This window comes from Microcebus murinus, chromosome 9 (assembly GCF_040939455.1).
Source record: "Microcebus murinus isolate Inina chromosome 9, M.murinus_Inina_mat1.0, whole genome shotgun sequence".
In the NCBI taxonomy this organism is placed as follows: domain Eukaryota; kingdom Metazoa; phylum Chordata; class Mammalia; order Primates; family Cheirogaleidae; genus Microcebus; species Microcebus murinus.
Window position 1 is genome coordinate 43,257,447 of NC_134112.1, and position 15,379 is coordinate 43,272,825.

General features: G+C 39.5%; 1 non-coding gene across 1 annotated transcript; it reads left to right on the forward strand.

The window, feature by feature from the left end:
- The first annotated feature begins 865 nt into the window (after positions 1-865).
- On the forward strand, positions 866-969 carry LOC142873163 (U6 spliceosomal RNA). The gene has a single exon (XR_012921211.1). It is a non-coding gene; the product is annotated as a U6 spliceosomal RNA (small nuclear RNA).
- The last annotated feature ends 14,410 nt before the right edge of the window (positions 970-15,379 follow it).

Genomic DNA, 15,379 nt, shown 5'->3' on the forward strand with positions numbered 1-15,379 from the left:
AAATTCCATGTTAAGTTCCCCGCTCGCTAAATTCCATTGCTTTTGTCAATGATGAACATTCTCATACTACTCCTAACATGGAGGTAAAGTTTTGAGACTTTATCTCTGTCCTATCCTGATTTATAAAATCACGAGATGAAGATCAGCCTTAAGATAAAAGTTGAGATATAAAGGGAAAAATTTTAGAATAAAAAATTATCAAAATAGACTCAAAATGAAATAGAAAATAATATCTTTTAAAAAGCTTAATTTGTCATTGCTTATCTATCACCAGCTTTCCTACACCCAAGAAAAGTCATTCAGTTCAAACAGGTAATCTTAGCAAACTCTTAGATTTTAAATAATCTCTGTTTTATACAAACTGTCTCAGAGACTAGAAAAAGAGGAAAGTTACTCTACTTGTTTAATGAGGGTAGTAAAACCTCTATACTAGAACTTGTTAAAGAGAGCATGGCAAAATAAAATCAGAGTTGAAAAGCAGTTATGAATTTAGCTTAAGCTGAAAGGCAATAATGAAGTTAGCTTTAGCTTAAGCAGGAAAAATTTGTCAAGCTTTTTTTTTTTTTTTACTGGATTTATATTGAATTTATAGGTTATTCTGGGTGGGTTTCTGTTTATGCATAAGGAAGAAAAGTATTGACCAGATTGAATTTTGGCTGGAAGTTTTTCATTTTTCATTCAATTTTTTCTTCTCCACTATTTTGGAAGTTAACCATTCTGTTTCTATTCATTTAATGTATACACTTGGTGTTTCAACATAGAACTTAACAAAGTCTAATGTCAATGAGTATATTTATCCTCTTAACTAACAGTACAGAAAATTGAGGATGCTTTATCTATGACCCCCTCATTATAAATGATTCTTGTGCTCGCTTCGGCAGCTCATGTACTAAAATTGGAATGATACAAAGATTAGCACGGCCCCTGCGCAAGGATGATGTGCAAATTCCTGAAGGGTTCCAGAATGAATGAATGAATGAATGAATGAATAAAATAAATGATTCTTGGCAAGAATTTTAGGTTTTTTTCCCCATAGATTCGATGCAATTATTTGTAATGTTGTTTTATTAGTTTCATAAATATATTTAATAACACATTTCTTATGATATTTGCACCTCAGACTTTCCATTTGAGATCCTTTTCTTTTCCTGCTTGAAATATATTCTGTAGATTTTCCTTTGTTGTCAGTCTATTAGTGGTATATTCTCTCAGGGACTAGATGAAATATCTATGATTTCTTCATCTTATTGAAAGACAGTTGTGTTGGTATACAGTTTTAGATTGACTATTGGTTCTTTCAACACATTTTTTTGCTATTCTGCTATATTCTGCTTCCACAATTGTTTTTGAGAAGTCAGCTCTCCATGTTAATGCTGTTTTTGTATGTGATCTATGTTTTCTCCCAAGCTTTTTTTTTTTTTTTTTTTTTTTATTTTGGCATATTATGGGGGTACAGATTTTAAGGGTTCAATAAATGCCCATTTCCCCCCCTCCCCCCAAAAGTCTGAGTCTCCATCATGACCATCCCCCAGATGGTGCACATCTCACTCACTATGTATGTATATACCCGCCCCCCTCCCCCCTCCCACCTGCCCAATACCCTATTACTGTAGCACCTATGTGTCCACTTAGGTGCTACTCAGTTAATACCAGTTTGCTGGAGAATATATCTGGTGCTTGTTTTTCCATTCTTGGGATACTTCACTTAGTAGTATGGGTTCCAGCTCTAACCAGGAAAATATAAGGTGTGCTATATCACCATTGTTTCTTAGAGCTGAATAGTACTCCATGGTGTACATATACCACATTTTATTAATCCATTCTTTGATTGATGGGCACTTGGGCTGTTTCCACAGCCTTGCAATTATGAATTGTGCTGCTATAAACATTCGAGTGCAGGTGTCTTTTTTGTAGAGTGTCACTGGATCATTTGGGAAGATGCCCAGCAATGGGATTGCTGGATCAAATGGTAGATTCACTTGTATCGCTTTAAGGTATCTCCATATTGCTTTCCACAGAGGTTGAACTAGTTTGCAGTCCCACCAGCAGTGTAGGAGTGTTCCTCTCTCTCCGCAACCACGCCAGCATTTATTGTTTGGAGATTTTTTGATAAAGGCCATTCTCACTGGGGTTAAGTGATATCTCATTGTGGTTTTGATTTGCATTTCCCTGATGATTAGAGATGTTGAGCATTTCTTCATATGTTTGTTGGCCATTCTTCTGTCTTCTTTAGAAAAATTTCTGTTCAAGTCCTTTGCCCACTTTTTAATGGGGTTATTTGATTTTTTCTTCCTAATTTTCGTGAGTTCTAAGTATATTCTAGTTATCAGTCCCTTATCGGATGCATAGGATGCAAAAATTTTCTCCCATTCTGTAGGTTGTCTGTTTACTTTCATGACTATTTCTTTGGCTGTGCAGAAGCTTTGTAGTTTGATCATGTCCCATTTATTTATTTTTGTTGCTGCTGTGATTGCCTTTGGGGACTTCTTCATAAACTCTTTGCCCAGGCCGATGTCTAGGAGAGTGTTTCCAACTTTTTCCTCTAGAGTTCTAATAGTTTCATATCTTAGGTTTAAGTCTGTTATCCAGCGTGAGTTGGTTTTTGTGAGAGGTGAAAGGTGTGGGTCCTGTTTTAGCCTTCTACAGGTGGCTATCCAGTTTTCCCAGCACCATTTATTGAAGAGGGATTCTTTTCCCCAGCGTATGTTTTTGTCTGCTTTGTCAAAGATGAGACGGCTATATGAGATTGGTTTTATATCAGGATTCTCACATCTGTTCCACTGGTCAATATTCCTGTTTTTGTGCCAATACCATATTGTTTTAATTACTACAGCTTTGTAGTATAGTTTAATATCTGGCATATTAATGCCTCCCATTTTGTTTTTGTTGCCTAGAATTGCTCTTGATATTCGGGGTCTTCTTTGGTTCCATACGAAGCGTAAAATTATTTTTTCTATATCTGTGAAGAATGCTGATGGGATTTTAATAGGTATTGCATTGAATCTGTAGATCAGTTTGGGTAGTATAGACATTTTGACGATATTGAGTCTGCCGATCCACGAGCATGGTATGGATTTCCATCTGTTTACATCCTCTGCTATTTCCTTCCTCAGTGTTTCATAGTTCTCCCTGTAGAGGTCTTTTACCTCTTTGGTTAAATATATTCCTAGGTACTTTAATTTCTTTGTTGCTATTGTGAAGGGAATTGAGTCTTTGATTTGGTTCTCAATTAGATTGTTGTTGGCGTATATGAATGCCTCTGATTTCTGTGTATTAATTTTGTATCCTGAGACTTTACTAAATTCATTGATCAGTTCCAGGAGTTTCTTGGTTGAATCCTTGGGGTTTTCTAGATACAATATCATATCATCAGCAAACAGTGAAAGTTTGATCTCTTCTGCCCCTATTTGGATACCTTTGATTCCATTTTCCTGTCTGATTGCTGTAGCCAAGACTTCTAGCACTATGTTGAATAGAAGTGGAGATAGTGGGCAGCCTTGTCTGGTTCCAGTTCTAAGTGGGAATGATTTCAGTCTTTCCCCATTCAGTATGATGTTGGCTACGGGTCTGTCATATATGGCTTGTATCATTTTTAGGTATGTCCCTTCTATGCCTATTTTCTTAAGTGTTCGTATCATGAAAGGGTGTTGAATTTTGTCAAAAGCTTTTTCTGCATCTATTGAAAGAATCATGTGGTCTTTGTTTTTGCTTCTGTTGATGTGGTGAATTGCATTTATAGATTTACGTATGTTGAACCATCCCTGCATCCCTGGGATGAAGCCCACTTGGTCGTGGTGGATTATTTTTTTGATAAGTGTCTGGATTCGGTTAGCTAAGATTTTGTTGAAAATTTTTGCATCTATATTCATTAGGGATATTGGTCTGTAGTTTTCTTTTTTTGTTGCATCCTTTCCTGGTTTTGGTATCAGAGTAATATTCGCTTCATAAAAGGTGTCGGGGAGGTTTCCGTTCTTCTCGATGTTGTGGAATAGTTTCTGCAAGATAGGTACTAGTTCTTCTTTGTAGGTATGGTAAAATTCAGGTGTGAAGCCATCTGGACCGGGACTTTTCTTTTTAGGGAGATTTTTAATTGCTGTTTCTATTTCAGCTGTTGAGATTGGTCTGTTCAGGGAATCTATTTCTTCCTGGTTGAGCCTAGGGAGGCTGTGTGTTTCTAGAAATTTGTCCATTTCCTCCACATTTTCCAGTTTGTGTGCATAAAGATTTTTGTAGTATTCATAAATTGTATCTTGTATCTCTTTGGGATCAGTTGTGATATCTCCTTTTTCATTCCTGATGGAGCTTATTAGAGATTTCTCTTTTCTGCTTTTCGTTAGCTTAGCCAATGGCGTGTCAATTTTGTTTATTTTTTCAAAGAACCAACTTTTTGTTTTATTAATCTCCTGAATAGCTTTCCTGTTTTCAATTTCGTTTAGTTCTGATTTGATCTTGTTGATTTCACTTCTTCTGCTGGGTTTGGGGTTGGTCTGTTCTTCTTTTTCCAGCTCTTTGAGTCGTTTCATTAGATTGTCTATTTGTGATCTTCTTGCCTTTTGGTTATAGGCATTTATGGAGATAAACTTTCCTCTCAGAACTGCTTTAGCTGTGTCCCAGAGGAGTTGATAACTTGTCTCTCCATTGTCGTTTTCTTCATAGAAGTTTTTTATTTCCGTCTTGATTTCTTCATTTACGAAGTAATCATTTAGTAGGAGGTTGTTTAATTTCCACGTTTTTGTGTAGAAATGTGAGTTTCTGTTAGGGTTGATTTCTAGTTTTATTCCACTGTGATCTGAGAAAGTACATGGTATGATTTCTATTTTTTTAAATTTCTTGAGATTTTCTTTGTGTCCTAGGATATGGTCAATCTTAGAGAATGTCCCGTGAGCTGATGAGAAGAACGTATATTCAGTGGATTTTGGGTAGAATGTTCTGTAGATGTCTGTCAGACCCAATTGTTCTAGAGTTTTGTTTAAGTCCATTATTTCTTTATTAATTTTCTGTTTGGAGGATCTGTCTCGTGCCGTCAGTGGGGTGTTGAAATCTCCGGCGATTATGGAGTTGCTATTAATCCATTTGCTTAGCTCCAGTAAGGTTTGCTTTATGAATCTGGGTGCACCTAAGTTGGGTGCATATATATTTAAAATTGTTATCTCCTCTTGTTGGACTGTGCCCTTCACCATTATATAATGACCCTCTTTGTCTTTTACTACTTTTGTTGGTTTAAAAACTAAATCGTCTGAAATTAGAACTGCCACACCAGCCTTCTTTTGGTTTCTATTTGCTTGGAATATTGATCTCCACCCTTTTATTTTTAGTCTATGTGCATCCTTGCAGGTTAAATGTGTTTCCTGAAGACAGCATATACTTGGCCTGTATTTTCTTATCCATTCAGCCAGCCTATGTCTCTTGAGTGGAGAGTTTAAGCCATTCACATTTATTGAGAGAACTGATAGGTAAGGTAGATTACTGATCATTCTGTTGGGTTGGATGTTGTTGCTATGATTTCTGTCTTGAGCCATTGTAATATCTGGCCTTTAATATCTTTGGGTTTTGGTTGTTTTTATATCCGTGGATTATTATTATGATGTTCCGTGCGTAACGCTGTTTTAAGTACTTCTTGTAGGGCTGGTCTTGTCTTGGTGAATTCTCTGAGCCTTTGCTTGTCTGAGAATGTTTTTATTTCTCCTTCATATATGAAGCTTAGTTTTGCAGGGAATAATATTCTAGGCTGGGCATTGTTTTGTTTCAAAAGAGTGAGAATGGGGCCCCAGTCTCTCCTTGCTTGTAAAGTCTCATTAGAGAAGTCTGATGTTATTCGAATTGGCTTTCCCTTGTATGTCACTTGCTTCTTTTGTCTTACAGCTCTTAGAAGGGCCTCTTTAGTTGATACTTTGGTCAGTCTGATGACTGCATGACGTGACGTCTTCCTGTTTGCATTGAATCTCCCAGGGGTCCTCTGGGCTTCTTGAACTTGTATATCGAGATTTTGAGCAAGGCCTGGGAAATTTTCCTCTATTATATCTTCAAAAAGCTTGTCCAGCCCTTGAGTGTTGTCTTCCTCCCCTTCGGCTAAACCTATGACCCTCACGTTAGGTTTTTTCACATAATCCCACAGCTCTTGTAGGCTTTGGTCTTTTCTCTTGTTTCTCTGCTGTATTTCTGTGACTGATTTATTTAATTGGAAGGTGTTATCTTCAAGCTCTGAGATTCTTTCTTCTGCTTGATCTACCCTGTTCTTGAGACTTTCCACAGTATTTTGTAGTTCTCTGAGTTGATTCTTCATCTCCAGGACTTCGGTTAAAGTTTTCTTCACTGTGTCAATCTCTTTGTTGAACCTTTGTTCCATTTCTTGGAGGTTTTTTGTGTTTTCTTGGTGTTGGTTATTGAGTTGTTGTTGCAGCTGGGTGAGTGTTCTTATGATCCACATACGAAATTCCTTTTCTGTCATATTGGTTGCCTGATTTTGGTCGGTGTCCGTTTCTAAGGGGCTGGTGCTCCTCCTTGGGGGTGTGTTTTCCGTTTGGTTCTTCATATTTCCTGAGTTCTTTCGCTGACTTCTTCCCATGTCGATCAGTTGTTGTTTCTTTCCTTAGGTTATTGTTTGGGTATTCACACACCTTGTTTAGTTTCTGAGGCGTTAGGTGGTGCCTGTGGGTGAAATTGGACCACTCCCTGTATATTGAGTCAGTGGATGCCGTGGAAAGGCTGTGCAAGATGCCGCCCCTGTCAGTAGGTGGCGTTTGCTTGGAGGAACAGGCTATGGTGTTGATTTTGAGTCCTGTTATCAGCTCTCGTTCTGGGCGGAGCTGGGTTGGGTAAGCCTGCCCTCAGGCCGTTAGCAGGGGTCAAAGTTCTGTTCTCAGCTTACAGGGAAAGCTGTCAGGGCAGGGCTGGAATGGTCCCGCTCAGCCAGAAAGTCTGGAGGTGGGGGTGGGGCTGTCTGAGACCCGCAGTCTGCAGCAGGCCTCGCTTCTTTCCACCCTCCCCAACTCTGCAGCTACTCCTGGGCCTCTGCCAGCAGGCCAGACCACAAGCCACCAGGCCTCCCCGGACTGTGGTGCCGGCGGGGAGGTTCCCTGCACAGGAACGCCACCTGGGTTGGGCGCACGGCCTCCTCCTGGGAGGAGGGTTGCCCTCTAGGACGCCGATCCGCCCCTGGTGGCACACAGCCCTCAGTAGGCTGTTCGCGTATAATCCTTCTGTGCCCGGGGCAATGCTAGCCCTCGGTGCAGGGGATCTGGTCTGCAGGTCCGACCTCTGGGTCCCAGAGTTCAAACTGTATTCCCACCAGGGAGAGGATTTCCGGTCCTAATTCACCCACAGGGAGCCCAAGCTGGATCTATGTCTCTCAGCCTCTGAGTCGGCACCGTTTTCCTGGGAACACGGTGCCAGCAGCACCTGGGAGGGTGGGCGGGGTCCCAAACGGGAAGGTCCCGTTCCCTGGAGGTGCCTCCGGCTGGTGGCTGTATTGTCTCTCTGGGCAGCCGCGGGTAGGGTCGGCGGAGAGGAGGAGGAGTCAATATGGCGCCTGCCGCGCGGCTCGGGTCCGTGCACACGGAGGTGCCCGGAGGAAGTTGGGAACCTGGTGCCACGTCTGCTACAGGCTCACCGTTGGCAAGCGGCGGCAGTCTCTGGGCTGATGTCCGCAGGTCTCTCCACCCACTGGGGAGCCCGCCAGCAGTCCCGAATGCAGGGGAGAGGAAACAGCAATTCCACCTACCCTTGCCGCTGGTCTCCGGGCTGCTCCGGTGGTCTCAGCCTCCAGTTCTCCTCCGCAGCCTCCTCCCGTGGAGTCTCCCGGGGTCTCAGGTACCCCTCCTTCCGGCCCTTGTCCGCTGTATGCTCGTCTTCTTGCTTCTTTCCTCTAGTTTCTGCTAGAATTGGTCTTTTCTGTAGAGACCCTCTGTCTGGCGGTGTTATTCGTCCGCCATCTTGCTCCGCCTCTCCCAAGCTTTTTGCATATCTTATTTGTCTCTTTTTGTTTGCTTGTTTGAAAATATTAACCATAATTAGTTCATATTCTGTGTTTGATAATGTTAATATCTTAACTCTTTCTGCATCTATTCTGTGTTTTTCTGCTAGATTTTACCCATTCTTGAAAGGTTTGTAATTTTTACCATGAGTCACTTATTTTCTTTTGAACTTTGAGTGATGATTCTTTTGAACTGGGGTTGACATTAAGCTCCTCAAGAGAGGAACTTCATTGCAGCTGTTTCTAACATAGCACCCTAAATTTAATTTCTTAGCTTTGCTTGTTATTCTTTGTGGTTTTGGCAACAGCTTGGTTGTTATTATTTGTTGTTGTTTGCATCATTTCTTTGGGTTTTTTCCATTTGGCCCATACACCTTCTTATAACATAAATTCATAATAAAAATCAAAGTAAGGCAGACTGTGGCTAGAAATTCTCAAGAGAGTATCTTTCCCTCTCCACTCAATGCCACATTTAAGACACGCTTTCCACCCCCACCACATACACCTGCGCAGCTTCATGTGTGGAGGGGTTTTGTTTATTATGTCCCTTTGTATTAAGGGTGTGGCCCTAGTGGGAGCATATTTTTGTGGAGATGTCCTATTGGACCTCCACTTAGGGCTGGCCTCAGGTTTTTGTTTTTGTGTCCTGCTGTCTTTATACCCATGAAACTGAAGCCTTAAGGTATCCCGAGTGTATTAAAGAAGTGACAGCTCTGAAATCCGCTCTCTTCCAAGGGTTCCTGCTTGCCTTTGCTTTGGGGATAAATGGATTCCCTACTTTCATTTTAGCTCAATGATTCATTTAGAAGTATCTCTAAAAAAATTTCCCAGCCCTGCTTCTCTTGAGGTCTAATCTTCTGTATTTCTGGAAATGGATGCTATTATATCATGTCTTTATTTAATGCTTCTGCTTTAATTATGCTTGCTCTTTATCAGGCATATAAATTATATGTATGTTCAACCTCCATCCTCTGCCTCATTATCATTTGCTTTTTAAAATTTTCATTGTTTTTCTTTCCCCCACTGTTTTATTACAGCATAGTTTAGGCTTGTCCCATTACTCCTGTTGTAATTCTTGGCAATTTTAATGTCCACATAGAAGATCCTTCTAGTTCTCTGGATTCTCAGTTCCTTACTCTCTTCTCTTCTTTTCCTCTATCTCAGCCATTCACTCACATGTTTGTATCTTAGACCTCGTCATTATCTGTAACTGAAATTACTACTCCAGCATCTCAATTTCAGCGTTCCACTCTGATTGTAACTTCACATCTTTCTAGCTTATTCCTTTTGCTATTCCATTTCTAATACTTTTCCATTACTGTGGGATCCACGTGCCATTGGTCATATGACCTTTTCACTGTCTGTCATACCCACCTCCCACCCTAGCGTCCTCACTCTGTCCTTGCTGAGCCTATATTCCATGACCCAGCATTAAAACCACTGTCTTACAATCCCCAACCCTCTCGTCTCTCTCTGGCTTTGGCAAACATCAACCCTGGTTACTTGCAATTTTTTGTACTCTACTCGTATCTCTGTATAGTTTAATTTGGCTGGAGAAAAACACAGCTATATTGACTGGTCTCATTTTCAATTTATGGTTATTATCCTTAAGAGTGTGTGTGTGTGTGTGTGTGTGTGTGTGTGTGTGTGCTGCCTGTCAATCATGTTACACTTTCCATAACCCTTCTCCTAGATTGCTGTTTTCCATGTTCTCCTTTTTCCTCAAACCTCCAGCACATCCTTCCCCATCCTCACTCTCAGTGATGACCTTGCTTCCTATTTCACACACACACAAAGAAGCAATCAGAATAGCTCTTCCAAACTCTCCTAATGTTACTCTACCCACCTCCTTGCTTCTAGATTCATCTGAACAGTCTGTTCAAAGACCATCCTTTTGTATATCACTTCTAGTCCACTCAGGAGTATTTCTCCAACAAGAGATTTTCTCTCTCCCCAGCCTCGTGGTTTGCCCCTCCACTGCTGCATCATTTTAAACTTTCTCCTCTTAATCAATTCTCTGTGTGGCAGCCAACATGCTGTAAAAGTAAATCAGAACATTTCACTTGCCACCTTATAAGCGTCCCATGGCTTTCCTTTATACCTGGGATAAAATCCAAACTTCTTAACCTAGTTTGCAAAGTCCTCTGTGATCTGGCCCCTAAGTACCTGTTGAAACTTATCTTGTACCATGTTTCCTATGATTCACTCTATTCCAGTTTTGTCAGCCTCCCGAAACTCACCAAACTTCTCCCTGCCTTGTGGCTTTCTTCTAGCTTTTCTACCTACTTGTAAGGTTCTTTCCATGATATTCAGATGGGTGTTTCCCTCTTTCCATTAATATTTTGTCTTAAAGTCAAGTTAAAGAGAATTGTCCATGACCATCCAATCTAAAGAAAGCAATCTCTATCATATCTCACTTTATTTTAAATTTTACTATGCACTTATCACTCAGTGTGTGATATTTTTCATTTATTATTTACTTGTCAATTTTTAAAATTTCTCTCTGCTAAACTTTTATCTCCATTTGAGATGATTTTCCCCTGCTATATACATACACCTCACACTATATCCTTAGCACATAGAACACTACTTTCTATTAGACATTGAACAGTAAACAAATCAATAAATATTAATGAATGCATGAAATATGAATGAATGAGAAGCCTTCTTGTCTACTTCTAACAAATTCCAATGAAAGTAACTCAACCTTCTCATTAAGACATGTATTCCATTGCCTTGTTTTAACAAATTAGTTTATTTTTAATTTGCATTGTATATATTTTAAGGTCATTACAACAAGGGAAAGATGGTTTTCCATTTTACTCTCTCTAAACTTTAATTTGACTGAATGAATTGCAGGTGGTTGTAGGAATTATAATTAGTGGGATGGCTAGGTCTACATTTGATTATCAATAGGACTAGAATGTATGTTCACTAAATAGTGAATAACTGAGCCTTCCTGATTCTGTGCTATAGTTATAAAAAGAAGCAAGTAGTAAATGTTTTATCCCTCTTACTGCATGCTGATAATACAAATATACCAAACACAGTTAGAATGGTGGATTCCTAGGCTGGGCATGGTGGGACTCATACCTGTAATCCCAGCACTTTGGGAGGCCAAGGCAGGAGGATCACTTGAGTCCAAGAACGTAGGACCAGTCTAGGTGACAAAGCAAGACCCTGTCTCTACCAAAAAAAAGTTAAAAAATTAGCTAGGCATGGTGGCATGCACTCCACTGGGGAGGTTAAGACAAAAGCATTGCTTAAGCCCAGGATTTCGAGGCTGTAGTGAGCTATGATGAGGCTACTGCGCTCCAGCCTGGGTGACAAAGCAAGATCTCTTCTTCCCTTAAAACAAAACAAAACAAAACAAAACAAGGATGTACCACCTCAGGTACTAAGAACACATAAATGTAACTTGAGATATTGGGGCCACCATAGAGCTTTCTCTGTTACTCAGGGAAAGTGAGTTTCCACATACTTGTCACCTCTCCATCTATAGCACATCTTTAATGTTTCCCATTTTATATTCCCTTCAGCTGAGTATGGAAATGGTTAGTTATTTCAATGGTTCCAAAGCTACTGTTAAGTGAAAAATATTTAAACGTAGAACAGATGTTCAAATACTGGGGCAGTAAAGATATTATTTAGAGCAACTGAAAAGCAGATAAAAGGGTAGAGGAGCTCAACTCCTGAAGGTGAGCACCTGCCACCAAAGCAACTGCAGTGAGAAGAATTGAAGGTTACAGCATAGAAGGTGTGGGAAGACCTGCTATTTTGTGAGGGGACCAGGCATCTGTCTAGTAAAAAGACCATGCACCTCTGTTTCTGTTGCCCTGTGACATTTGCTGATGGGACAGGAGGAATCCCCAGAGCAGAGTTTTCGCAAATTGTCCCTCCAAGGCTGTAGCAGAGATCCAGTGGGTGGAGAAATGAGACTTTAGCCTTCCTCTCCCATCTCCAGTGCTTCAACCTCAGCAGTTCTACAGGTTTCATTTGAAACAATAAATATTTTGTCATACGAAATTTTAAAAACTTATTCTAATTATCTTGAAAAATCAATGTAGAAATATAGCTATGAAAGTTCTGTTCTAATTTTTTTTACAAAAAAGAGTAACAAGAAGGGGGATTTGCAACAAGTTTCATGAATTCTAAACCTATAATAAATAAAATAGCATAAATTCTAAACCTATAGTAAATAAAATAAAACCTATAGTAAAATAAAACCTATAGTAAATTACAAAAAGAGTAACAAGAAGGGGGATTTGCAACAAGTTTCATAAGTTCTAAACCTATAGTAAATCTACTGGCTTAGAAGTAGACAGCTGGATCAATTGAATAAGGAGTACACAAACATGTTAAAATACATGAGAATTTATTATATGATAAAGTGTTATTTCAAATCAAATGTAAAATGATAGATGATTTAATATGATGATATTAGATAGATGATTTAATATGATGATTAATATAGATGATATATGATATAGAAGCCCTATTGCATAACTTCCAGAGGAGTTAATAATGTAAGTATAAAAAGTGAAATCCTATAAAAATGTGAATAAAATATAGGCAAATGTTTTTTAAACCTGAGGTAGAAAGGATTAGAAAGCTGATAAGGACACTAAACCTAGAAACCATAAAGAAAATCTCTTAATATTTTTTAACTATGTAAGAGGTAAAGATAAGATATATGACAAAACTTTAAAAAACATATTTGGAATATATAGGCCAATAGACATTTGATACTCTTAACATGTTAAGTAATGCTAGTACTAAAAAACAAAAAGCCAAAAAAAATATGCTTTCAGACATTAATTGTACTTTATTAAAGAAATTCAAATGGGCAATAAATACATGGAAAAAAGTGAAACCTCATTAGTGATCAAAGGCATATTAATTTTTTAAAATTTGGTTGATGGTACATAGTTTTATTAAACATGTATAATAAATGGCACTTTAATATAGGCTGGGTGGCTTTACCATTTGGGTGCAACTTCTGTTGGGGAGCAATTAGTCAATATGTATCAAAAGTTAAAGTGTACATACCTTTTGACTCAGACATTCTATTTCCAGGTGCTTAGGAAATAATCGGACACATCTGAAAAAAGAAACAGTAAAGATGCTTATTGCAAGCCTATTTATAATAATGAGAAATTTGAAACAACCTGTGTGCCACGTATGGATTATTATCCAGTGTGTTAGTCAGGATAAGCTAGACTATTGCAACAACAAACAAATTCTGAAATTATGGAGTTTTTCCATGTAAAAATTGTATTTCTTTCCTTGCTCATACAAGGTATCCATTCAGAGTCTGGTAACCTCCTCAGGGCTGCACCTCTTCCAGGCTGTTTCCATCCCATAGCTCCAGCAGTTCTATGGAGTGCCACTGTGGCGGGGCGGGGCTACGCAAAGGCTCGTCACTGCCTCCGCCTATAAGTGGCATGCAACATTTCCACTTGGAGCCAATCAGCTGGAGCTGGCCATATGAACCTGCCTAACTCAAGAGGGCTGGCGTGGGGATCTTCCTGTGTTCCCAGGAAGAGGAGAACAAGATGCGGGTAAGCTCTAGCAATCTCTGCCATGCGTGGCCATTAAAAGTGCTATAGGTCTTCATTTATTAACACAAAAGGATGTCTACAATACTTTATGTAGGGAGAAAAAACATGCTTTTGATAATTCATTTGTTTAGGGGCCGGAGTAAAAGTCAGCACAGGCAGGAAAAATATGCAAATATATATCTCTACATACAAATTGAAAAAAATATGGAAGGATTTATATACTGAGAAGTTAATAGTAATTGTTTTTGAGTGATGGGATTATGGATACCTGAGTCTGTTTAATTCAAATTTAGATGATAGCATGTATCTCCGTAAAACACAGTAACTAACACCGTGATCACATTAAAATTTATACTTCATATGAACTATTCTGGCTCATTTAATCCTCTCAATAACTCTGACATAAAGATCTTATTATCTCCATTTAACATGTGAGAATCGAACTCAGAATTTAAGTGGCTTACCCAATATTAGTAAGTAGGGTTGCAAGGGTTTACCAACTGCAAATACTATGCTCCTTTTTTATTTTTTAATAAATGCAATAATTTATTGGATCCTGATGAAATGATTTTCATTCTAGCAGACTAAGGCTTCCAGAGTTCTGGCCATGCAGATCATGGCCTGGGGCTGAGATTACTCTGATGTATGTTTTAAATAAAATAAACAAATGTGGGGTTTAGGAAGACCTTCTTGCGACTTTTCCCTTCATATTTACTCCCTGCCTTATAAGCTTCCTTCCTCCTTGATTTCTTTCTCTCTTTGTAGATAGTGCTTCAAGAAACAACAAGGCCATGCTCTGCATTCTCTTCTTGAACTTCACTGCTGGTTCTCTGCTCTGTGGCTGCACCCATTCTGTTTGTTCTACTTTCTGTTCATGGGAGGGTACCAGTTTGTTCATCTAAGAAGTCTTCCCAGATTCAACTCATCCCAAACTGACCTTTGGATGCCTTTGGATTCTATGCACACAGTAATCCTGCTTTATCACACCGGGGCTGATATTCCCACATGTGCAACACCCACTGGTTTACCAACTAAGCTTCTGGAAGGCAAAGACTATTCTTTGCTCTTTGCTTCTTTGCTATTTCATAGTGTGGCAGCCATGGACATGCATCACCTGATCTCCTTCATGAGAAATGGCTGTAGAAAGTGTAGCTAATTGGTAGCCCCAGCCACCACCCCTCTGGAAGTACTGCCATAGTCATGTTGAGGCACACCTGCCTGGGCTGCTCCCGGCTAATGACTGAACATGACAGAGTGTTGGTGCTGGACCATTCCTGTGGGATGTGGGTCTCCTGTAAGAAGAAACCTCAACTCTGTGTACTTGTTTCCTGTGGCTGCCATAACGAATTACTGCAAACTGGGAGGCTTAAAACAACAGAAATATATTCTATCACAGCTTTGGGGCCAGAAGTCTAAAATCAAGGTGTTGGCAGGGTTTGTTCCTTCCAGAGGCTCTGGGGGAGAATCCATTTCATACTTCTGCTCTGGTTTCTCGTGGCGGCCAGCAATCCTTATTGATCCTTAGCTTACAACTGTAATATCTGCCCCTGCCTTTACATGACCTTCTTTGTGTGTCTGTGTCTTTATATAAGAACATTTGTCATTTGATTTAGGGCCTACCAGGATAATCCAGAATTATCACATCTTGCAATCCTTAATTATACCTGTAAATACTCCTTTTCCAAATAAGGTCACATTTACAGGTCTCAGGTGAACATACCTTTGTGGTGTGAGGAGCACCATTCAATCCACTATGCTCAGGGGTTTCTTTTTTTATTTCAATAAATTTAGGGGGTACAAGTGGAGTTTTGTTAACATGGATACATTATATAGTGGGTTTTTAATG